Below are 26124 nucleotides of genomic sequence, written 5' to 3'. Positions count from 1 at the left end.
GGATGCACAGAGCGACTCTGGCCACTGCCGGATCCTTAGTTGTCCTAAATTGATGTTGGGCTGGAAGCCCTTCCAGGCATTGCAGTTATTTAAGTCAGTTGAAGATAGGGGTGGCCAGTCTTACTATTTATAACTCTTTGCTCAACATCTATGTCCAGCAGCTGCACAATTCATTTGAATGGCAATCAATGCCATGCAGTTGGCTTCAGCTTGGAAATAACTAATGAGCAAGTTGCACCCCCTTCCATGGTCCTATGATCTTTTCGCCCTCTGTTCTGGGTCCTAGCTCTCACTGTAAGAAGGTCCTTTGGGTTCTGAGGAAGGAGCAAATCTAGTCCAAGATTGTCATAAAGGAGTCTTATTTGTCTAAAACAGTCATTTTCAACTGTGGCACACTGGTGCTCCGCGAATGGTCTTCAGGTTTGCCGTGGGAGTTTGGCGGAGGGTCATTTATTAGTAGGGCCATTGGGGGATTTGAGTCCCCCCAACAACAGCATGGTGTGCCTTATCAATTGTCAAAAACCGATGGTGTGCCTTAACAATTTTAGTGCCTTGTCAGTGTGCCATGAGACAAAAAAAAAAGGTTGAAAACCACTGGTTTAGAATCTAAGAGCATCAAGCTTACAGGTGATTCCCAGGCTTACAGTGTTCCCAGGTGATTCAACGGGCAGTGGCGCCTGCCATCCTACAGTACATTCAGAGAGCAAAGCAATGGCCAAACACAGGGGCTTATATAGACAAGTGTTTACCGTTAAAATTGTGCAACAAGGCATGTTCCTATCAATTGAGAGAAAAACTATCAAGATAGTGCAGTTAAGGTGATACAGGTGAAGAATAAACATAGCCTTGAACTTTGGGGTAAGCACTCAGGAATGCTTCTCTGTCACCCCATTCTCTTAACACTGGCCACCTGCTGCTGCTGAGATCATATTGTTTTGAGCCCAACTTCTTCGCTTCTCATAGGAACAGTCCATCTGGAAAGCAGACAATTCCCTGGAGATGGGAGACACACAGAAGATCACTGACAGGATCAGAAGATGGCTGAGTGGCAGGGAAGATGATTGCTGAGCATTATAATATTTAAGGGTCACCTAGTGAAACTGCAGGGCAGCAGATTGTAGACAGACAAAATATGCCCCCAAACACCCCAATAAGACACGAGACCTGAAGGAGACAGTCAGCTATGGTCTATTGTCCATTTGAGCATTCCTCCTTGATTCACAGCTGTAGATTGGCTGGTGAGGATCCACAGTTCTCTATACCACTGGGAAAGACCCCATCTGACATATGGAGAGCTGCTGCCACTCACATCAGGCAAGGGTCTGATCCAGTATAAACAAGCTCCATATGTTCATAACCTTACAGTCAAGAGTGGAAATTCTCTTCCCCCTTGATTGCCCCACAAAGTCATGTGGTTCGAACTAGCAAACTATATTTCTGGCCACCCATCTGCACCTACTGAATAACTTTTGCTCTTTGATGCTCCTTTCCTTTATGGGAGCTGTGCACAGGTAAAGCCACAAACTGTGCTGGCTGCTGTTGGTCACTCAATTGCTTTAATTAGGAAGCTCAAACAGTTTAAAATGTGCAGTTTAAGGTTTGCCATTGTGGGGATTCTCTCTTTGTTCAAATAGCAAACGCTTCTATGTTTGCAAATGGTTTGGGAAAAGCCACGGGCCTGAGTACGACTGAATGAAACCGTGACTTATTTTTATATACTAGATTTGTCATTTGCATTGAAATTCAAGGCAGTTATGCCTCAAGTGTGAAAGATGAGATGTCTTTATAGCGATGTGTGTACACATTGACTAGCAGGAAACGGAGAGCCCTTTTTAACAAGAGCTGATTAGGATGCACCTTTTATCTTTACAGGTATTTTAACTGTGTAATGAACAACCTGCCACTACCCATGTTAAGAAATACAGATGTGTAGGAAGCTGTTTCCAGAAGAGAAAAGGCATATGGGTGTGTAATTAGTATATCAGATAGCATGAAGTTCCTGGAACAGTACGGGCTTTTGCCTCGGTTTGCTGGCTTGTATAATTGCACGTTCTGAAGGGTAGTAGGGTGTGAAACTTTAACGGCACTTAATAGCTTCCAGTTTAATAAATCAATGACTTCCAAGTGGTACCCTCCTTCTATTAGCACGTAATTTTGGAAAAAAAGTTTAAAAAAATTGAGCATAATGTTGCATATAATTTGGGAACATCTGGTCGCAATATTCTCGCAGCAGCTGTTTGGTACCTGAAATATAAACAAAACATGATTTTATTCATTGGTGTTGTTAATTTCCCTGGAAGTATCGTGTTGTTGTTGAAGTAGGTTGGCCTGTAAGCATGTCTCTTGATGAGAAAGGAGTATAATTTTTGTGGGGAAAAACATCTTCCTTTACTGGTTCTGAAGATTTATAGCTGAGCAATTGAGAACAGAAGTGCTGATTCTTCTATATATCAATGAAAACACACACACCACCACCACCAGTAACAACTTGAAAGAAGAGTATGGCCAGTAGATTTTGGCACCAGGAGGGAGTGTTAAGAAAGAGACACACACCACCACAATCTTAAGCAGGAAGAATTCCATGACTTGGAATGTCGTCCTTTTATGAGGCTCTTCCTGCATCAAGCTTGGATCTGTGAAGGACCAGAATTCTGTCATCACTCCACAGTGCTCTTCATGATAACATTGCAGAATCTCAGTGCCTCTGTCATACAGCCCTTTCCCTAAAAATTGAATCTTTCTGGACAGACTGTAGTTAATCCAATGTACTTTGTCACTCCTTCCAGAAAACTGGTGGCTGGATGATGCCTATTTAAAAAAAAAAATGTACACGGATTGTGTACATCAAATGCAGGGCTATCCTTGCCAATTCTGTGGTGCATGGAGTGGCACCCTTGATGGGACAGGGAATGGCCAAGCTCCCAGCCCATCTGTCCTCCAACATCTCCAGCCTGCCACTCCAAAAGGAGCTTCAATCCTCTTCCAACTTGCTGAGGGTAAGTCCGAAGATGACATGCAGCCCAATCCTGACCAGTACTGGTTAGGTGCAAGCTGGAGCTCTGGTCATGGTAAGAAAACATTTGTCACTTTACCCTGTGTAGAGCTCTAGTCTCCCCTATGGGACTACTCAGATCTGCACCAGCTAAATCTCTGGCATTAAGTCCAAGAAGCCCCATGTTTGGGACTTAGGCTCAGGAGGGGGAATAGGATATGGCAGAGGCCATCTTCATTGATCCCACCCCCCTCCCAGGTTCAATATGTCCCCTCTCCACCTTCCCCTCACCCCACTGCAGCCCCTATCCTCCCCTTGTCCCTGCACCACTCAGAGCAGCTCCTACCTGCTATGTCAGGCGCAGCTCTGAATCCAGCACCGGTGAGATGGTGCAGGTTTTCCTGCCAGTGTTCCTTATTTGTACAGTGCTGCAAATGTGCACCCTATGCCAGTGACTTGGATTGGGTCATGAGGCAGCAGTAGCCCCCTTCTCCTTCCGGGGGAATTTTTTTTTAAAAGGCTGCTGCAGCTCCAAATCACTTCTTTAGTACTTACAAAGCACTAAGTAGGCACTGAGAATTTATCTGGAGCCCACTCTCTTCCCTTTACTTGCCGGGACCTACATAAGCAGCCTCCTGTTCCATTTCTGTTTCCAGTGAGCAGGAGTGGTGCATTCTGATTTTATTTCAATCAGGAACCACGTAAGTGCAGGCAAGTGGGGAAATCTCTCTCTCTCTCTCTCTCTCTCTCTCTCTCTCTCTCCTCCTTCCTTGTTGTGCTCATGACCATTTGTGCACTCACCGTCCTCTCTCATCTATAGGGGAGCATGTGCATGTGAGCTTACACAGGGGCAGCAAAATTGGGGGAGATTCATCCAGTGCAGGAGGCTGCTATTGCTCTAGTGCAGGTTCCTCCAAGCCTTGGTTGTGGGCTAGATCCAGGATTTGGGAAAATCCTTCCCCTCTTCTTCACCCCAGATTGGGATGATGTGATCATAGAATCATAGAGTTGGAAGGGACCTAACAGGTCATCTTGTCCAACCCCCTTCCTGTAGCAGGAAATCCTCCTAGAGCATCTCCAACAGGTGATTGTTGAGCCTCTGCTTGAAGATCTCCAGTGAGGGAGAGTCCACCACTTCCCTCAGCAATCTGTTTCATTGTCGAACCGCCCTCACCATCAAGAATTTTTTCCTGATATCCAATCAGATATCTCTGGGCAGTCATGGGCGCATGGAAAATCTGGGCGCAGTCATGGGAAATCTGGGTGCAGTGCCTGCTGGGGCACTGCACCATAGATGCAACTGCCCAGAGCATCACATTGTCCCAATCTGGGACGAAGAACAGCCATGGTACGTGTCGGTCGCGCCAGGGAAGGCATTCCTGGTGTGTAGCAGTCTCCAGTTTGGGGACCACTGCTCCAGTCATATATCATAGAAGATCCCATAGGAGATATCATAGCAACAATGAACAATTAGAAAACACTGATGAATTAGGCAAGCCTTACTTGGCTTGACTACAATACCATGCATTGGCTCCTACAGTACTGGAACCAAAGTCCTTCTTGTCATACAGCAGAAAAAATTAATACTGGGCCAGCCCTATAGGCCTTGCTAGAACATTAAAAGAGCCCTGCTGGATCAGACCAAAGGCCATTCTAGTCCAGCTTCCTGTATCTCACAGTGGGCCCTTCCAGATGCCTCAGGGAGCACATAAGACACCTGCATCCTGTTGCCACTCCTTTGCATATGGTATTCAGATATAACCTACTTTTAAAACCAGGTAATGTTAGCCTATATTTCTCTCCCCTGTAGCTAGATTGCCTTGCTCTCAGTTCACCTTTCTTGTTAGCTGCAGACCAGAAATAACTTTGACCATACCAGCCCCAAGACACAACTGTGTGCACACAGGTTACCTACAGGTATTCTAATAAGGGCACGATCCTAATCAGGTCTACTCAGAAGTAAGTCCTATTTTGTTCAATGGAGCTTATTCTCAGGAAAGTAGGATTGCAACCTAACTGTGGGTAGATCAGTGGGGTAAAGCCACTGATGCTTTCTCTGATGCTGTCCTATCCCTCATGCACTCGTGTTATGGAACATGAATGACTGAACAGGTTACGGTTTGGTTAGGTACAGAACTCAGGTGATCGGGATGATCTTGGTATTTACCATAGTTCTGTCCCACTAAAACTAACTGCAATAGTGGTGGTGTGGGTGTTGGTGGGTTTGACTGGTCCTCTCCCTTTGTCTCTGCCATGTCACTTGTTTCATTGAAATGGACACCTGCATACAGAGAGTCTGTGCTGGACAGCAGCCCCTTTCATAAGCGCCAAACGACCTGTCGTAAAAGATGGATTTAAGTTTATGCTTCTTGACACATGAATAGAAAAGATTTGTCTCACTTTGTGTTACTGCAAGGAGTGCCACTGAAGGCAGGCCATGAACTGCGACTCCGTCTTGATTCAGCTTTCTGGTAGGGTGAGGAGAGGCCCGCTTTGAACGCATGTGTCCAAAGAAACCAATTTGTGGGTGTAGGATGCAAGCACTCCCTTCCTTTTGATGTTTATTTTCAACAATGATTAAAAGCCTCCCTCCTGGCATTCTAATCCAAGCACACCATGTGTCTAAATATATTTGTCACAGGGAAAGGCCGATCTGTGCCTCCACAGATGCAGTGTCTGATTTATCTTGGACACGTTTAACGAGAAACACTCCTTTTTTCTCTCTCTCAGTTTGAATTACTGTGAAACAACTTTTTTTTTTCTTCTAAATAATGGAAAACTCCCAGCACTCTACCTGTACATTGATTTAAAAGCTTTGCACTGCATAGCTTTGAAGTGTAAATATTTTATGTGGGTGGCAGGGCGGTAGAAGGAATAACATAGAAAAATATTAAGCAACATTAATTTCACACTGGATGCATCGGATGTTTGTTTTATATTAAGTAATAGAAAGACAAGAAGGATATCTGGACTCAACTAGTTCTAAAAGGAGCTGGTGTTTACATGTAGCATTGGTTTCCAAAGCCTCTGAACAAATTTCACTCCCTTGATTCTTACTGGGGGTTTTATAACTTTCTGCTTCTTATTTTCGACTGCTATTTTTTCACTGGAGGTGGTGTTTATATGTGTTAAACGATTTTTATCATTGTCAATCTGCTGTTAACAAAACAAATGTGGCAACTATTTTCAGGTGAATGTCATTAATTACTACTAATTAAAGGGGTACTAATTGTACCCCTGCTAATTGGGTAAGAGGCACTTTTTCAAGTGGGTGCTCCTTTTTTTAGCAGGGGGAGAGTAACTGGCCCACCTCACCCCAGCACTGTCTGTTCTAGTGGCTGTCTGCTGGTATTCATTTGCATCTTTTTAGATTGTAAGCCCTTTTGGGACAGGGAGCCATTTAGTTATTTGATTTTTCTCTGTAAACCGCTTTGTGAACTTTTAGTTGAAAAGCGGTATATAAATACTGTTAATAATAATAATAATAATAATAATAATAATGTACATAGGACTGGAACCCTATAGACTTCTGCAGGGTGGAGCCAAAAGGTTTACATGTAAGCATATATTTTTTTCTTGCTGTGGCCATAAATGACAAGTTAGCAAATGGGTCTAAAATGCACAGGGGTTGTCAACTTGCCTCTGCACTTTTGATGGACAAGATGCCTGCATTGGCCCATTCTCAGCTGCCATTGTTCCTTCTGCTACTGCCCAGCAGATGTATACATGGTGTCAGTTGCCTTATGCAGTAAACAATGGTCATGGCAGCCCTGTGAATGATACAACCTATGTGGCTCACATTAAGTGGAACATTGTGGGGAGCAGCAATCAGATCTGTGGTTACTTTTTCTTTTTAACCTGCTGCCACCACCCTTCCTCCTGCCAGGAATGAAGCCACTCCAATCCAGCCCTTATCTCCTCCCATTGCTCCTTCCACGTGTGGTTCAATTATACAAAGCTGGAAGTGGGGACATGCTGGGACCACTCCCAGCACACTCCCTGTTTTGTTTAAAGGAGAACTTGAGTTGGTATGGGGCAGTGTTGGCACCTTCCATGTAGTTTTTTTGGGGGGAGAGCTGCATGGCACAGAAGCATCTTGAGCCGTCCCTGACCATGATGGTGTAATATGTCAGGAGTCTTGAACACAGGCAGAAATGTAACGGTGCCTTACTCTCTGCTCCACCAAAACATCTTGATGAGAGGAGGGAAACTACAACCAACAATCTCAAGAGGCATCAGGTGACCTATAGGACCTCTGCTGGCTCTAGATAAGAATTACCCTGGGCTTGGCTTCTGGGTCCAGGCTTCTTGGTTACTGGAGAAGATGCTAAACAGACTCTGTCCTGTCTTGCCTAACAGCTCTGGAAAGGAACTTTCATCTTGTTATTTACCTAGCCATCTGTCTCTCACCCTTCTGAGCATCACCTGGCCAGAAGTCACCATGAGCAGCTATCAGAGATGCAGCTGGAAGCATCCCAAAGGTCCTAGGTTCAATCCCTGGCATGTCATTACAAGGTTATCAGGGCTGGGAAAGAAGCCTGCCTGAGACATTCATGCCACAAACCTATTGATGATAAATGCCAGCAAAGTGCCCACTTTGTTGGCCTAGGGTGTTGCAAATGTGCCATAAAGCATGTTGCGATGTGCAGTGAGTAAGCAGGAAAGCCTGTACCATTCTGCAAGTGCTGCATCCACAAGAAGCAACTGACAGCATGGGTGGGAGGAGAGTGTAATGGATCCGGGAGCAGAGATAGGGTTGATTGGTTCCAGGTGGGGGGATTGGCAGCTCTGGTGCATGCCAAAGCCTATTCCTCCTCTTGGATGTGGAAGCCTAACTTAGGGCTGCTCTGACTTGCACCAGCTACTCTGCAGGCACAAATCTGAGTAGCCCTAGTGTGCAGAATGAGGCTTTTTCCAGCTTAAGGGGACAAATGTCCACTTACCTGGAGGAGAAGAGGTAATGTCCTTTGTGCAAGGAGAAGGGGAAGGCAAGTGGACCTCTGAGTTTTGGAGAAGGAGAGGGAAGACTCCCTGAGTTGTGAAGAGGAGAGGAGGAAGAGAAGCAGAAGGTAAGTGTACTCTTTCTGTCTTCTAACCTTAAATCAACCTTAGATCAACATTAAAATTTAGCTTTACCTTTAGCTTTGCCTAAGCTTTACCTAAGTTAGCACCTAATCTAACCTGAGGGAAGGATTCTAAGGTCCAGCAAGTTGGGGCACAGTAGCTAGGTGAGGGCAATAAAAATAAATACGTAAGTGCATACAGAGGTCTACTCTGAGCAGGAGCAGAGTCCTACTTGTGAGTAAGAGCCCAAGGTACAAACACTTGGAAAAATAAATAAAACAGAGGAGGATAAAGTGGGAAGCAAGTTTTTCTACTTGATTTAAATTAACCCTATTCTTAACCCAAATTAAACAATTTAAGTTAGAACATAATCTAAAGGTTCAGTAAATTAGGACACAGGATCTAGGTGATAGCAATAAATAAATAAAGGTGCACACTTAATAAAAGCAGGATTTTAGCAGGGCTAAACAGGATTTAAACTTTAGTGTGTAAGTTCTGCCAAGCCAAACGAGTCTGCACTGCACTCTCAGTGCAGTTTAAACTCAACTAAAAAACCAGCTTGAGGTGAAAAAATAATCCAGCCTCAGAGAACTGAAGTAGGAGGGTAAGAACCTAGGAAGGGCCCATTTCCACCCAGCCAGGGCAACTTAGCATAGTCATTGTCCTTTAGGTCATAGCAATTGGCCTTTAGGAGTTGATAAGAGCCCCATTAGGCAAATCCAAGCACCCCATTTAGGGAAATCTCACCTGGGAAGACCAGCCCCTTTTCAATCAGCAAGGAGGGAGGGAGGAGGAGCTAGCTAGGAGTATAAAGCTAGTGCCTGTCACCGCGTGAGCCTCTCTGCAGAAGTACGCATGGTCTCTGGGATGCGAAGTGCCTCAGGAACTAAGTGCCAGGTAAAGAACCACGAGTTTAGCATCTGTGCGAGTTCAGCAGCAGGGTGAGGAAGCCAGGGCCCCAGATACCGCCCTTTCTCGTTCCTTGAAGGTCCTTCCTACACTTGAAGGTCCCAGTGTAGGGTTTTTAAGTACCCCTAAACAAAAAACAAACAAAATTAAAAAAAAAAAACTATGCAGTCAGACAGCCAGCAGCAGGGTGGGGGCTATCCAGTGTTTTGCATCGAGTGCCACATGTATGACTATATGCCTCTGGGGCATACGCCATGGGTTTGTCCTTGGTGCAAGGAGCTCCAGGGGCTCCGGGAACATGTCCATTCCCTTGACACCTTCGTGGCCAACCTGGAGAAGCAGAGGAAGGCAGAGAAGAACCATGGGGAGACTTCCGGGGACGATCAGGCTTCGTCCCAACCTCAGGCATGCAGCTCCTCAGCTGCCCGGGTGGGAAGTCTCAGGGCTGGAGGACGTCATCCTGGAGAGAAAGGAAACAGTCCCCTAGGGCGAGACCCCTTCTCCAGGGGCTGGGCCTGTATCCGAGTGCACTCAGGATACTCCTCAGCGGGAGGAGGGTCGGGGGCTTCTTGTAGTGGGGGATTCGATTATTAGAAACTTAGAGAGGGGGGTTTGCGATGGATGTGAGGACCGCATGGCGACTTGCCTGCCTGGTGCGAAGGTTGCGGACATCACTTCTCGTCTAGACAGGCTGGTAGATAGTGCTGGGGAGGAGGTAGTGGTTGTGGTGCATGTTGGCACCAACGACATGGGCAAGTGTAGCCAGGAGGTCCTGGAGGCCAAATTTAGGCTATTAGGTAGGAAGCTGAAAGCCAGGACCTCAAAGGCAGCGTTCTCTGAAGTGCTACCTGTTCCATACGTAGGGTCAGCTAGGCAGGTGGAGATCAGGGGTCTCAATGCGTTAATGAGACGGTGGTGTAGGGAGGAGGGGTTTAGATTCGTTAGGCACTGGGGAACGTTTTGGGACAAGTGGGGCCTGTACAAGAGGGATGGGCTTCACTTGAACCAGAATGGAACCAGACTGCTGGCACATAACATTAAAAAGGTGGCAGAGCAGCTTTTAAACTGATCCCTGGGGGAAAGCCGACAGGAGCTGAGGGGCATCCGGTTCAGGATTCCTCATCCCTATGGGACGAGGATGGGGAGGTTGGAGAACAACAAGGTAAGGGCAGAGTAGGAGAAGAAATTGGGAATGGTAGCGTGATGGGATATGATAGATGGTTTGGCACAATGAGAGGATGCAGGGATAAAGTAGCTAATAAGCAGCCCATCCTAGGGCGTTCCATGTACAAATGCTTTTATGCAAATGCCCGAAGTCCAAATGCCCAAAGCAAAGAGATGGGAGAACTGGAATGTCTGGTGACTAGGGAAAATATTGACATAGTGGGCATAACAGAAACCTGGTGGAATGCGGAGAATCAGTGGGATACCGCAATCCCGGGCTATAAACTCTACAGGAGGGACAGGGAGGGGCATGTTGGAGGTGGGGTGGCCCTTTATGTTAAGGAAGGGATAGAATCCAGCAAAGTAGACACTGAAGGTGGGTCCAACTCCATAGAATCTCTATGGGTTAAATTACGAGGCCTGAGGAGTGATGTAATACTGGGGGCGTACTATCGTCCTCCAGACCAGAAACCAGAAGGGGACCTTGAAATGAGGAAACAGATCAGGGAGGTGACAAGGAGGAACAGGGTTGTAATCATGGGGGACTTCAATTATCCTCATATTGACTGGGTCAATTTGTGTTCTGGTCACGAAAAGGAGACCGGATTCCTTGACATGTTAAATGACTGTGCCTTACAGCAGCTTGTCATGGAGCCCACCAGAGGACAGGTGACTCTCGATTTAATATTGTGCGGTACTCAGGACCTGGTTAGAGATGTCAATGTTACGGAGCCATTGGGGAACAGTGATCATGCTGCAATCCGTTTCGACAGGCATGTAATGGGAAGAATTCCGGGCAAATCTCTCACAAAAATGCTTGACTTCCAATGGGCAGACTTCCCTCAAATGAGGAGGCTGGTTAGAAGGAGGTTGAAAGAGAAGGTAAAAAGAGTCCAGCCTCTACAGAGACCATGGGGGTTGCTCAAATCAACAGTAATAGTGGCCCAGTGGAAGCATATACCACAAAGGAAGAAGGGCTCAACTAAGTCCAGGAGGGTGCCTGCATGGCTAACCAGCCAAGTCAGAGAGGCTGTGAAGGGCAAGGAAGCTTCCTTCCGTAAATGGAAGTCTTGCCCTAATGAGGAGACTAAAAAGGAACATAAAATGTGGCAAAAGAAATGTAAGCAAGTGATACGGGAGGACAAGAGAGACTATGAGGAACACATGGCCAGCAGCATTAAGGGGAATAATAAAAGCTTCCTCAAATATGTTAGAAGCAGGAAACCCACCAGAGAAGTGGTTGGCCCTCTGGATAGTGAGGGAGGGAAAAGGGAGCTAAAAGGAGACTTAGAGATGGCAGAGAAATTGAATGAGTTCTTTGCATCCGTCTTCACGGCAGAAGACCTCGGACAGATACCACTGCCCGAACGGCCCCTCCTGACCAAGGAATTAAGTCAGATAGAGGTTGAAAGAGAAGATGTTTCAGACCTCATTGATAAATTAAAGATCAATGTCACCGGGCCCTGATGGCATCCACCCAAGAGTTATTAAGGAATTGAAGAATGAAGTTGCAGATCTCTTGACTAAAATATGCAACTTGTCCCTCAAAACGGCCACGGTGCCAGAAGATTGGAGGATAGCAAATGTCATGCCGATCTTTAAAAAGGGAAAGAGGGGGGACCCGGGAAACTATAGGCCGGTCAGCCTAACTTCTATACTGGGTAAGATGGTGGAATGCCTCATCAAAGAAAGAATCTCAATACACATAAACGAATAGGCCTTGCTGAGGGAGAATCAGCATGGCTTCTGTAAGGGTAAGTCTTGCCTCACGAACCTTATAGAATTATTTGAAAAGGTAAACAGCCATGTGGATGCAGGAGAACCTGTGGACATTATATATCTGGATTTTCAGAAGGCGTTCAACATGGTCCCTCACCAAAGGCTACTGAAAAAACTCCACAGTCAGGGAATTAGAGGGCAGGTCCTCTCCTGGATTGAGACCTGGTTGAAAACCAGGAAACAGAGAGTGGGTGTCAATGGGCAATTTTCACAATGGAAAGAGGTGAAAAGCGGTGTGCCCCAAGGATCTGTCCTGGGACCGTTGCTCTTCAACCTCTTCATAAATGACCTGGAGACAGGGTTGAGCAGTGAGGTGGCAAAGTTTGCAGACGACACCAAACTTTTCCAAGTGCTGAAGACCAGAAGTGATTGTGAGGAGCTCCAGAAGGATCTCTCCAGACTGGCAGAATGGGCAGCAAAATGGCAGATGTGTTTCAATGTAAGTAAGTGTAAAGTCATGCACATTGGGGCAAAAAAATCAAAACTTCACATATAGGCTAATGGGTTCTGAGCTGTCTGTGACGGATCAGGAGAGAGATCTTGGGGGGGGGCAGTGGACAAGTCGATGAAAGTGTCAGCCCAATGTGCGGCGGCAGTAAAGAAGGCCAATTCTATGCTTGGGATCATTAGGAAAGGTATTGAGAACAAAACAGCTAATATTATAGTGCCATTGTACAAATCGATGGTAAGGCCACACCTGGAGTATTGTGTCCAGTTCTGGTCGTCGTATCTCAAAAAGGATATAGTGGAAATGGAAAAGGTGCAGAAGAGGGCAACTAAGATGATTACTGGGCTGGGGCACCTTCCTTATGAGGAAAGGCTACGGCGTTTGGGCCTCTTCAGCCTAGAAAAGAGGCGCTTGAGGGGGGACATGAGACATACAAAATTATGCATGGGAAGGATAAAGTGGATAGAGAGATGCCCTTTACACTCTCACATAACACCAGAACCAGGGGACACCCACTAAAATTGAGTGTTGGGGAGTTAGAACAAACAAAGTATTTATTTACTCAGCGTGTGCTTGGTCTGTGGAACTCCTTGCCACAGGATGTGGTGATGGCATCTGGCCTGGATGCCTTCAAAAGGGGACTGGACAATTTTCTGGAGGAAAAATCCATTGTGGTTTACAAGCCATGATGTGTGTGTGCAACCTCCTGATTTTAGAAATGGGCGATGTCAGATGCAAGGGAGGGCACCAGGATGCAGGTCTCTTGTTATCTGGTGTGCTCCCTTGGGCATTTGGTGGGGCCGCTGTGAGATACAGGAAGCTGGACTAGATGGGCCTATGGCCTTATGTTCTTATGAGACCTCCAGACTGCTCCTTCCCAGCACTGGATACAACGTGGCTTCACTGTGCCAGCACTGGAAAGGATTAGGCCATAGATCACTGTTCCAAGTCACAATTGGATTATTTGGAGCAGTAGCCACATACAGTATGTTCATATGTGAACACTGGCAGTGGGCAGGCAGGTGAAGCATAAACTTGGTAAGCTTACTGAAAGTTGGGCTGCTAGTCCTTCCCTGATTCTCACCTGCAGTCCTCAGTTTTCAATTCTTTCTCCTATGCTGCTGGGATCCATATGTTGACTTTCTCCCTGTGCACCCGGGAAGCAACCGTGACTCTCCCTACTTCTGACTAACTGCTGATTTTACAATTTAATCTGTCGCCTTCTGGCATCCATTTGCTAAGTGCTTGTTAAAGTGCCAAAACAAGTAATGCCCTTGCAAGCCTGGGTTTTTGATCTTGCTACCGCAAAATTGGCCATCTATCAGGACTGACTGCACACTTGCTACTGGGTGTGAATGGATCGGCCTGTGTGAGACAGTATATTTGTGGTCACTCGGCAGACCTAATTTTACTTACCGCAGATAGAAAAGAAAAAGGAGAGAAAGGTGAAGGAGAATTACAGCAAGTGAGGCTAAATTACTGCTTTCAGCTTGCTCTTTTCCTGCGAAATGTATGAAGGTAAAAGGGTGTCTCTAGCTACGGATTGCTCAGCTACTAGGCTGAATGGGGGCAAAGCAGCCCTTAGAATAATTATTAAAACATAAAAATTGCATATAAAGATAAAAAATGTACTAAGGGATGAGATGGCTAAGCCTTTGACAGCTATGGATAAGCATGGTTGATGTCAAAAACCGGTGTCATACTGTTGGAATTATTTCTTTATCTGGAACAAATGCTCCAAGTGAGTTTTCATTCAGAAGGAATTTGAGTTTCTCCAGTTGCACCTGCCTAAAAACATAGAGAATTGTGAATGAGTATGTGATTTGTGATCTAGAAGTTGACTGAGCGTAACAGCTGCTGAGAGCTGAACATTCCTACTATAGAGAAAGGAAAGCATCTGGCTGCACCAAATTTTCAACCATGACAGTTTTGGTTTTTGGAAGGGAGGAATAGGGAAAACTTCCACACTGGCTGCTTGCCTTGTTCATGTCTTTCCCCCCAGCTATCCACAGATCCTTCTTTCCTTAATTCAGCACCAAAAAGCCCCAAAACAGGAACTGCTTCCTCACCGGAGCTGATCCTAACTAATCAGGAATCCTATAAGCCAGTGTTTCTCAAACTGTGGGTCAGGACCTACCAGGTGGGTCACAAGCCCATTTCAGGTGGGTCCCCATTCATTTCAATAATTTATTTTTAACGTATTACACTTGATGCTACCATGGTATGTGACTGCATTTGGAGAAATGTTACAGACCTGTACTTTTAACAGGCTACTATGTATATTCTTTTAACAATGATAGTCAACGGGACTTACTCCTGGGTAAGTGTGGGTAGGATTGCAGTCTAGGATTATTAAAATTTTTCCTGCTTGATGATGTCACTTCTGGTCATGACATCACATCCGGTGGGTCCTTACAGATTCTTATTCTAAAAAGTGAGTCCCAGTGCTAAATGTGTGAGAACCACTGCTATAAGCAATGTGATAATGACCAGCACCATGAAACAAAAAGAGAGTGAAAGCAGGAATCATTGTCCTCCCTCTGAATAGGCTTTGTGCTGATGTCATAAGTTCAAACCCCTTTTCAAACCATAAGTTCAAATCATGCCCTAGTGACATCTAGATTAGATTATTGCAATGCGCTCTATGTGGGGCTGCCCTTGAAGATGGTCCGGAAATTACAATTAGTACAGAACGCGGCTGCTCGTGTGGTTGCTGGGGCACGTCGGTTTGACTCTGTCGAGCCGTTGCTCTGGCGGCTACACTGGCTGCCGGTTCTGTTCCAGGCCCAATTCAAGGTGCTAGTTTTGACTTTTAAAGCCCTTTACGGCTCAGGTCCAGGGTATTTGAGGGACCGCCTCTTTCCCTACAATCCTGCCCGTGCTCTTAGATCATCTGGGGGGGCCCTTTTGACTGTGCCGCCACTAAAAGATGTGAGAGGGGTGGCGGCCAGGAAGAGGGCCTTCTTGGTGGTGGCCCCCGAACTGTGGAATACCCTCCCCTTAGAACTGAGAACTGCTCCCTCGTTGCTAACGTTTCGGCATGGACTGAAGACCTTTTTATTTCAAAAAGCTTTTAATTATTGACAGTCTGGCTGGCATTCTTGCTTTTATATGAAAATCCACGGGGTTTGTTTGTTTTTAGATCTTTTAATTATGTAAATTGTTTTTAATTGTTTTTAATGTTGTATTTTTTTTAAATTGATGTAAGCCGCCTTGTGTGCCTGTTGGGCAAAAAGGCGGGGTACAAATTAATAAAATAATAATAATAATAATTTTCATTCTCAAAGTGCATTACATTTTCATCTCATTCTTCAGGTGTTCCAAATAATCACCAATATGGCAGTTGTATTTAGCAAACAGCCTGATCCTATTGGGCCTTATTACCAGTGGAATACATGTTCTACTGGTGGCAGCTGCTGCAATATGGACATAAAGCATGCTCTGGCTGAGTGCCAAGTAGTGCACAGCCGGAGTGCTGTCAGGAAGGCCAGAGCATTCCCACTGACTCCAGCAGATCACAGGCAGCCAGATGCTTTCCTTTCTCTGCAGTAGGAATGTTCACCTCTCAGCAGCTGTCATGCTCATAAGATGGTAAGGAAAGCAGGAGGAATTGGGAAGGTGTGGAAGGGGGCAGGGGAGAGGGGAGGAATGAGGGGAAGGAGCTGTGAGACAGAATGGATCTGGTAGTGATAGCATGCACTGGATTCTATTCCCCTTTGTTGTTGCCTCCCCACCCCTTCCTCTCCTTGGACTCACACTAATGAAATCACTAGTGTCAGTCCAAGGAGACCCATTTCAGATCAGGAGGCTTAGGAAGGTGTAAGAGGATTAAACTACTTTCACCTCCAAAACCTCCTGATTTGCCCTCCTCTTCTGGATACAGTGTGCCCATTTATTGTGTCCACCTGTGGCAGGAAAAGGACTGGGCTGAAAAAATCTTTTTCACAAAATATGTCCGTCTCACTCATTTCACTAACCCTAATGAATTTTCAAAGTTTTAAACTTTTTAATGAATTTGAAACTTTGGCAAAACAAGTCTTAGAAATCCTATGATGCAAAGGTGGTGGAAGAGCTTCAGCTTTGTTTGTTAGTTTTACAATAGGAAAGCTGCGTCATTGTGGAAATGGTCTGTGCCAAAGGGATTGGCCATTCTGAATTCAAACAATCTTTGAAGGCTCTATGCTCTTTGATTCAGTTTTTGGAGGCATGGATGCCAACATGTAAAGTGTGTGCATTTATTCATGAGAAGGTTACTCCATCTGAGCCCGCATTCAATGACACCTTTTAAATGTTTTATTAGTGGCAGATTAATTTCCTACATCATACATTGGGAGGAAATGGTCAGAATGTGTTCCAGGAGAGCTGAACAAGTGTATGAAAGATGTGAAACTTGCTAAAGGATTATGTGCTGAATAATTTAAAGTCTAAATAGGAGCCAAGTAAAGAAATAACCCAGCAAAGACAAAACCTCATCAAGCAGGCCGGTTAAGACATCTACAAAGAGACAAGTGCATTCTCCAAGTATTGTGTTTAAGGAGGGAGGGTGGGAGGGAGAAGTGGGGGCTGAGGAATGCAGGATGACAATTACAGAATTAAGAATTATGTTTATTGCCTCTTTTCCTATTAGATAAATGAAAAAGTAAAGAGGAATGAAAATGTTCTTATCTGGGAAAAGGATAACCTTGCCATGTTAATTGGCACCAAGTGATAGCCATGGAATAGCCCTGATTTCCAATTCTGCAACATAAAAGGCTTCCAAATGAGGGCTAGGGCTAGTTTTTCACGAACTATTGCCCTCACTCTCAATTGACTTCATTTTCCCCCAGTGACATCACAGTGTAACCAAACCTGATTGGCTACCTAATATCATGATGTTCAAATATTCTCAACTTGATCCCTAATTGTTTGAGATAATGCCTATGACTATTGCCTGGAAGAAGAGGACTCATAAAAATGTCACAGAAGCAGTAGCAGGAGAAACAATGGCCTTCCTTCAGGGCCAGCATCGGTCGTTCGCCAAGTGGAGCACTGATCAGGGGCTCAGGGACAACAGAGGGACCACAGTGAAGTACTGAGACTCTGTCCAGTATCTGATTTCTGGGTGCGAGAAAGGACAGTGGCCCCTGAGAATAGCTTTGAGCCACTGGTCCCAAAGCCAACCTCCCAAACCCTTTGCAAGGTTTATCTTTTCGGCCAGAACATCAGTAGCCTTAGTCATACCTGGGGTATGAAAAAAAACACAACTAAAAATGCAATATGTGACAGTAATGAAATGAATGCATTTCCAATCCTATGCATGTCTACTCAGAAGTAAGGCCCATCAGAATCAGTGGGGGCTTACTCCCAGGAAAATGTGGCTAGGATTGCAGTCTCAGTAAAAAATATGACAATGACCAAGTATCAGTCAGGGTTGTGCCATCCCTTTTTACAAAGGTAAGCCCCCATTGAAACTCAGGGTAGGCACCAAGGCACTTGGCCAATGGCCCCCATAATCAGGGAATACAATCCTTCCTTCACTGCCATTCTGTCTTTCTGGGAAACTTCTACACCGTTACTGATCCCATTGGTGAACCTCTCAGAAGCTTTCAGTGAAGCCCACAATTCTGTGGAACACAGTATGGAAACCATTGACTGGACTGTACAGCAGGCCATTCCAACACACATACCCCCACCCTCCCCCATGGATACAGAGTTCTGTGGATAATTATATCCATGGCTGGAGGGCCTCAGAGGACCTCCTGGATGTGACTGGAAGTACTTTTGGATCATGTCTATGAGGTCCTCTATGGCACTCCAGGCAGGGGCTCAGGATCTGTGGATACTGAAATCTGTGGATGTTGAGCCTGCATATAAGGAGGGCCCACTGTATAATATTGGAGGATTGCAATAATGCTAATGTAAAATATTGAGAAATCTGGAACTGAAAGCTGTAGTCTGGGATATTCATACAATTAGCTGCAAAGCAAGCAATCATTTTTGGTTATTTACTGGCACAGATTGTGTGAAAATGATACAGATGATCTACTGCTGTTTTGTCAACATATGACAAAGCTCCAGTGTGTGTGTGTGTGTGTGTGTGTGTGTGTTGGATGCTTTTCCTCCCTCTGTGGCTCAGACAGGCATTTCTTTGTGAGCGTGATTCCCCCCCAACCACCCCCCATTGTGTGCTCATTAATTCTATGATCGCCTTTATAGATGTAGGAAAGATCTAGAGTGTGCAGTAATTCTGAGCTAGGGACCTGACATTCACTGCTCTTGATTTAATTAGAGGGACAGTAAGATGGAATTAATTAATTGTTTCCCTCCCACTTCCCCTATCCTCCAGGCGCCATTATGCGCTCAGTATGCAGTGCTTTGATCTTGAAAGAGTTGGTATGTTTTTGAAGGACTTAATTTGTGAGGGCTCACCGACAGTCACCCCCAGAAGTTCTTTTGGGGGCCAAGGCACAGCCCTAGAGAATGCAGAGAAACAGTAGAGCAACTACTGTAGAGCAAGTACAGTATAGTGCTGAGTACATCTCCGTCATAATGGAGAAAACGCTGTGATCCTGATACACAACCAAGATTATGTGTCAGGGTTTCCTGGCCAGAGAAGGACATGAAACCTAGAAACTCTATAAATAAACCTTTGTGGTTTAGAGCAGTGTTTCTCAACCAGTGGTACTTATACCACCGGAGATACTTGAGTTAGTGTCCAGTGGTGCTTGCAGGACCCCCAGGCCCCAGTTGCCTGCAACAAGACCAGCATCAAGACAAGCAGCAGCAGCAGCAGGAGGCTCGGCAGGTAGAACTCATGTGCACTTTTTGCCTGCTCAAAATAGCCCTCCCATCTGCCCTGGGCCTCTTACTGGTGTTTGTTATTTTGCATCCGGCTTCCCAACCTGTATGTAGCTGATGGTGACACCATCGCCAGTTACTTCCAGTAGTACTTCAATAGGTGAACCATCCAAAGTGGTACAGTGGGGGAAAAACATTGGGAAATACTGGTTAAGTGATTGCTAAGCTGTGAATTGGGAAGTCCTGCCTTGGACTCTTGCCTCCTCTGTGGCGTCACTAGGTGTAAGGAATGGTGAGCATGACCTGCAAACCCTGCCAGCAGAACTCAGGCTCCTTACTCCTTGGGCCACCATGACAAATCCCAGACTGTTGTTCTGATCTCTCCTGAACTACAGTGGTGGTACTGCTCCCCTTCTGCTCAGGTGACTGGGGGGTGGGGTCTTGATGGCTCTCCATAATGCTTGTTCCAAGCCCAGCTTCATTAGTCTCAGCAGCTCATCAGAGTGGCCATATCATTTTTGTTTCCTTGCCTTGTCTATCAAATCCAACACTTAAAACCCAGCCTGCCTGGACCCTTTGGGTCCAGCCTGACTCAATATAAGGAGGGTTTGTGTGTGGTGCTGGTTGGAATACTATGGAGTATGCACTATCTTCTGGGTTATGGCACAGAGTAGATTGAAGGTGCCATGTATCTGGGCACCCTGGACCACTGGAAACCAGTCAAGGTAGATGGACTTTTCTTGGCCTGCCTGAGCCTGGCACACATGGTTTGGCTTCAGTATGTGAATCATCAACCACAGTTTGCTCAGCAAGACCTTCTTTCTGTGGCCTGGATTGCGTAAGGTGGTCCACTGTGGAGAATTCACACCTGCTCAGGAAAGGGCAATCACATCAGGGGCCTGGAGTTGAAATGGATTACTAGCTACAAACCAGTTTCGAACACCAGGTAGCCTTAGGCAAACTACACTCCAGTAGTAGCCCCCTGTCTTCAGCCCCCTGTCATCTGAAATTCAGGGCTTATACTGCTGTCTGACCTTCTAGGGTTGTTGTAAGGGTTACAGCAAGAAAATATATACAAAATGTTTTGAATGTTTGAAAATGTCATGTCAATGCTTTAATTAATGCTGATGATATAGGGGCTGTTTACTTCCACATTGAGCCTTGTTATTCACAAGGGTTCCATTTCCAGAATTCATGTGGGTGGTAAAAATCACATTAAAGCAAATCCATTTAAAAAACAATGTCCCTTTGCTAGGCAATTTAAAAGCCTTGCTGACCTTTGTGATGTAAAACAGAGTCATTAGGCAGACAATCCATCAATCAGTCTCTCTCCCAGCACTTAGAAAGGCTTCACTTTGAGCCAGCAACCCCTCCCTTTACCCAGAGCAAAGTGATTATCTTTTTTTTCATGTGCTCAAGGGGAAGGGACGGGTCGCTTACCTTGGAGTGAAGCTGTTCTAAGTGCCTGGAGAGAGAATGATTGATGGACAGTCAGCTGGCTACCCTCTCTCGTATTAACGAGGCTATTGTTAAAATGACTTTTCCCCTTTAATTTAAAGGACACTTATCACGTTGAGATAAAACCGCAGTTAAAAAAAAATTCATGGATAATTGTTATACCTGTATTTGTTCCTTAGAACAGTGATTCCAAAACTTTTTAGCACCAGGACCCACTTTTTAAAATGAGACTTTGTTGGAACCCACCTAGGTTTACCAAACTTTAAAAAAAAGATCAAGAAAGAAATATTGTATTTATTTACAAGTAATAATAACCAGAAAAATGACCCTCAAATATTTATCTCCCTATGTTTATGCAGGCTTGCAAACCGAAGCTTAGCTCTTTGCAGGCCAGTTAGCCGCTATCTTTTTTTTTTTTTTATTTAATAGCTGCAGGGCTTGGGGCAATTAGTTATCTGATCTTGCCAACACCCTTAGTGACCCACCAAAAATCAGGTCACAACCCACCAGCGGGTGCCAATCCACAGTTTGAGAACCACTGCCCTAGAAGAAGTTGCTAGAGCTAAACTGAAATGTTGGGCAATTTCAAAATAGGTTAATCTCCACATTTGGACTTTGGACTTTGAAATATGATGGACAACCTGTGTATCCAGGCATTCTCTGGTCTCTGCTGCATTCAGGTGACTGGAAAAGAAAAGTTGAACATGAGGGACACTACTGCAGCTCAGAAGTAGTTGATATGCTTAGCATCTCATTTCCCAGAGATGCAGGCTCTTTGAGATGCTGGTCATCATTTACATTTGGAGGATTGGCAGCTTGTTTACAGTTGCAGCCCTTGCTCCAAAGTGCACTTCAGCTGTGTTTTCAGCAGCTCTGGATCTATTCAGAGTGCTAACTTGCTGATAGATAGAGAGGAGAGTGGATATAAGAGTGCAAGAAGAAATGTAGGGGACCTGAGTGATGACAGATAATATTCCATTAGTTGCCTTTTATGGGAGCTGGTGGAGATTTTAGAGGAATCTGCCAAATTACAGCAGCTGCTGGTAAACTTTCAAGTACATGTTAGAAAGAGGTAGCTATGATTACGCATGCTGTACAATGTGGCAAGTAATTCTTTTTTTCGTTTGTTTCCAATACATTTTTGAGACTAAGGGCCTGATCCTGAGGTCTCAGCACTGGCCCATTGCTGCCACGGAGTGTAGCAAATGTGTACCACTCAGCGCTGGGTCAGTGCTGTCACCGGCACAGTGCCAGTCCGTGCTGAGCCACTGCCTGCAGGAGGCCTGCTGCACACCACCCAGCACAAAGGACAAGCTCTGGGCTGTGGAGAAGTCTGGCAGGGCAGGGGGAAGCATTCCGGGGCAGCGGGAGGGGGCCTCAGTGTCCAGCCCAAACTAGTTCTGACCTTGAGGATAATCCATGCCCTTTTTTGCTGTTCTGGTGCTTCTGCAAAGAACACAAGTCATCCTGTGGGGTGGGATTGGCGGAACTCTGCTCCACTGAATCCAGAACCCTGTATTGGGCCTCCTGACCCCTTTGAGTAGCCCATTGCAGGGCCTGCTCCCTTCCCACAAGGAGCTGCTGGTGGCTGCCCAGCATGCTCAGGATGCAGCAGTTGCCATTTTGGTGTTGCTGCTTCTCTAGGTGCCGGGCAGCTCAGGAGTGGCCTGCCTGGCTATTTGTTCCAATATTAATCCTTAGGACATCCAGAAAAATAGATCTGGACTCCCGATTAGATCCAGAGCATACTGGGCTCCCTGCAGTGGCATCATTATTGTGTGGTAGGACTAGGAGCCTCAGACCATGTAGCTGTATAGCAGCCTTCCATATAGCAGCCTTCCAATGACAGATAGAGGCCTCTCTGATTGTGACATTATCCTGAGATGCTTTGAACCATGGGGAATGTAGCATGTTTGGTTCCCCACTGGAGGTTGTAGTGAACCTTTGTCAGAATCAAAGGCAGCATCAACAGACAGGTCTATTGAGGCATGTGCTGGGGAAGCACAACTGGATATCCCCACCACATTGGTTGGTAGGACAAAAGGGAGGAGGATGTGGCAGAGCAATATCCCCTCCTCATTGACCAGTGAAGAAGGGGACGGGGCCTCATTGTCCAGCCCAACCTAGTTCTGACCTTGAGGATAATCCATGTCCTTTTTTGCTGTTCTGGTGCTTCTGCAAAGAACATAAGTCTTCCTGATATCCACCCATTCTGGGAAGGCCTCTTCCAGAGTCCAACTGCAATAGCAGGTCCTGCCCTGTCTCACATCCACATGAATCTTTCTTCCATCGGACCAGACCATCCAAAGTTTGGTGTCTAATTTGAAGCTTGCCCATCAAAGCTGACACCCAAAGTCCAGGGTCTAGCATTCCCCCTCCACCTTCACAGGCACACATTGACTGACTTCTACGGAAGTCTCCTCAGGTTTCATTGTTAATGTGAGTGACCTTTGGAATAGATCTGATAGACTAATGATTTATCACATGAATGGAAATGGATTTCAACCCGTTTTGGTTAGATGGCTTGTTTTTAATTCAAGCACACAAACAGAGAACAGTGGTGCTTATGTGAGGAGAAGCCAACCAAGCCTGTGAGAACATCTATGTTTGGACTTCATCTTGAACCTTATATCTTGGAAAGACTGATACTTTCGGTGAACTCAGTACCTTAAGCATGGACAGAAGATATTTGTTTTTGACTTGCAACCCATTTAAAACAAGCCTGTCAAGCCCTTAGGCTATTAAACCTGGCCATCCCTGACAGAAGCTAGCCTAGCTCAGCTTGTCTGGGGAGATCCTAAGGATGGATGAGTTCTTTGCAACTCCCTCAGTAACTTTTGTCTGTAAATTAACTAAACTGAAAGGGAAGACACTTGACCTGGTGAACTTAACAAGAAATATATGAGAGATACCTTCAACAAATGCTGGTTTTATGTGGAAGGATACAGCTCGCCACATCAGAGGAGGAAGAGAGAGAGAAAAATCCGTGAATTCTGGAAGGTAAGATTTTCCGAATGAGTGATTGCTGCCAGGGTGCATTTATCCTGCTGCCAAAATACCTTGACAGCTGCCTCTCTTGTGAGATGGTGGAAATTGAAGTTGACATGATGAATGTCTCTCTGAAGGGGCAAGATCAGTATCCTATCATACATGCACTTGTGGCCAAGCTATGGTGGCAAGTCATTGATCTTTGCCCACACAAAGAATCCAGATCAATAGAAGGATCCATCTTCCATCTCTGTTGTTAATGCAGTTCCATTTAGCTTAGTTCTCATTGAGGTGTCACAGTCTATACCTGGTGTGTGCCATTTCAGACTGCAGGGAAGGGCTAACATGATTGGATGGGACCTTTGGCTGATCATGGCTTAGCATTGAAGCTTAAATTTTTGAGGTCACTTCTGACCATGACATCACTCCCATGTTTATGGCATCACTTCCTGTGTGTCCCAACAGATTGGCATTCTAAAAAGTGGGTCTCAGTGCTAAATCATTAGAGAAACACTGCTCTAGTTCAAATCACAGACCTTCCTGACAAAGAGCAGTATCAGACTGGGAAAAAAGGAAAACCTGCCACTGAGCTCCCCTGTTCACACTGTGTTTCTGACAAAATGCCATCTCCTGCTGCTTGTGTAAGCATGCTGTACAATGATATGTGCAATTTGCAAGGTATTTATCCTGTGATTAGTGCATGTAGAGGCACTTGCTTGGTGCTTGAACAGCCTATTGAGTTCTCCATAAATATAACTCCATCGTCATCCCCCCAAAGGTTATCCCTGACATTACATCAGGTCGAGCAGGGGCATGTTCGATCAGATGATTAATAGATACAAGGGCCTGAGTGTGGTATATGATTTATTGCAGCATCCCAGTTGCCTTGGCTAAGGCTTGCTTATTGTCAATGCAAGAGTGCACAGCTATCTAAAAATGTTGCTTTTTTAAAAACTCTTCCAGCCCGACTGCTGTGTGCTTCTAATAGGTAAGGTTTCCATGAAATTAGAGTGCAAACTGATGAGGCGGTGCCTTTATTTAGACCCTATTTTTTAAAATAAACACACTAGAAGCAAGCAGTCAAGTCACACAGGACACTTCCTCAGAGAAACTGCTCAGTTCATATGCACACTGCTACCATAGATGTGGTGGAGAACAGTATAATATGTGGCTGGATGCACACATTAATCAAATGAGTGTCCCCTACCTGAAAAAAAGATGTAGGCGCTTGGGTGAGCCTGAGAATCATCCATGCGTATGGCCATGAATGATATTGCAGGTACAATGAAAGTGCACATGCATTTGTGGTTCCCAGCACACCAGCAGACTCTTTCCTACTGTACCTGGCTGTGAACATATTGGTGCTCTTGGTCCATCTGTTTGACACAGGGTTTGTGGCAAGGGGCTGATTCTGATGCTGTTGTGGCAGTCTCACAAGTTTGGAACTCTCTCCCTACTGAGTTCAGAACTGCCTCCTCCCTGGTGACCTTCTGATGGGTGCTGAAGACTATTTTCATTTATTGATCCTTCTCCCTTTAGTGGTCCCCCCCCCCATAGGCTGCTGTATTCTGCTCTCTTTTATAAGTGCTGCATTTTATCATGGTTCTGTATTTCTGGGACTTTTAAAAATCGCAAGTGTGAGTCTTTTCAGCATTGAGTCAGGCATGCCTCCATGGAGAAAATGGAACTGCTGGTGGGGGAGGGGTTGTCAGAGATCTCATTGAACTCTCCCCTGATGTCCCCATCCCATCTGTAAACAAAAGCTCTGCTTGTCTTGGAGTGAGGGAAGCAGTGCTGAAATCGCTGATCCAATCAGTTCTTGATGAACCCCCATTCACATCATGACTCAGCTCACAAGCTCATCCCAGCTCACAAGCCAGGAGAGGATGGGCAGCGTGAGGGGATAGAAGTGTCAGGTGGGCCCCGAAAACAAAAAATAAGCCTCCCTCCTCCCCTCCACGCCTGCCTGGCCTCCTGGAGCCAACCCAACCTCATCTCTCCAAGTCTTTTGCTTGTGCTGGTCTGACTGTGGCTTCCGGATTGCCCATGAGATTGAAGCTACAAAAAAGCAAGCAAGCAAGCACGCACGCACGCACGCACGCACGCACACACAGAGAGAGAGAGAGAGAGAGAGAGAGAGAGAGAGAGAGGGGCACCAAGTGGAGTGGCAGCTCCACTTGTTCCCAAGAAAAACTGCCAGGTACAGAGTCACTTCTGGTTTCAAAACAAGTGTAACTCGACACCATACGAGTCACCAAGAATGCATGCTTGGGGTCTTGAGTCCAAGTCTTCTGAGTCGAGTCGCCCATCCCTGGTGCTCAGAAAGTGTGCACCCTCCACATTTTTTTGATTAACTTAAAAACTCACATCTGAAGAAAGTTTTATACAAGTGCTGATAGACTTGCATTAGATGTCGCATCGCTTCCGCCATCTCAGCATAATGTCGGGATGGGTTGGGGGCTGGAATCCTGCAGAGAAAGATCTGCTCTTTTGCTGACTCTGCCTCCCTTACCAAAGGGTTTAAATGTCATTTTGAGATAGAGAG

This window comes from Tiliqua scincoides, chromosome 9 (assembly GCF_035046505.1).
Source record: "Tiliqua scincoides isolate rTilSci1 chromosome 9, rTilSci1.hap2, whole genome shotgun sequence".
NCBI classification, from domain to species: Eukaryota; Metazoa; Chordata; class Lepidosauria; order Squamata; family Scincidae; genus Tiliqua; species Tiliqua scincoides.
Note: the sequence above shows the minus strand (reverse complement) of the source record.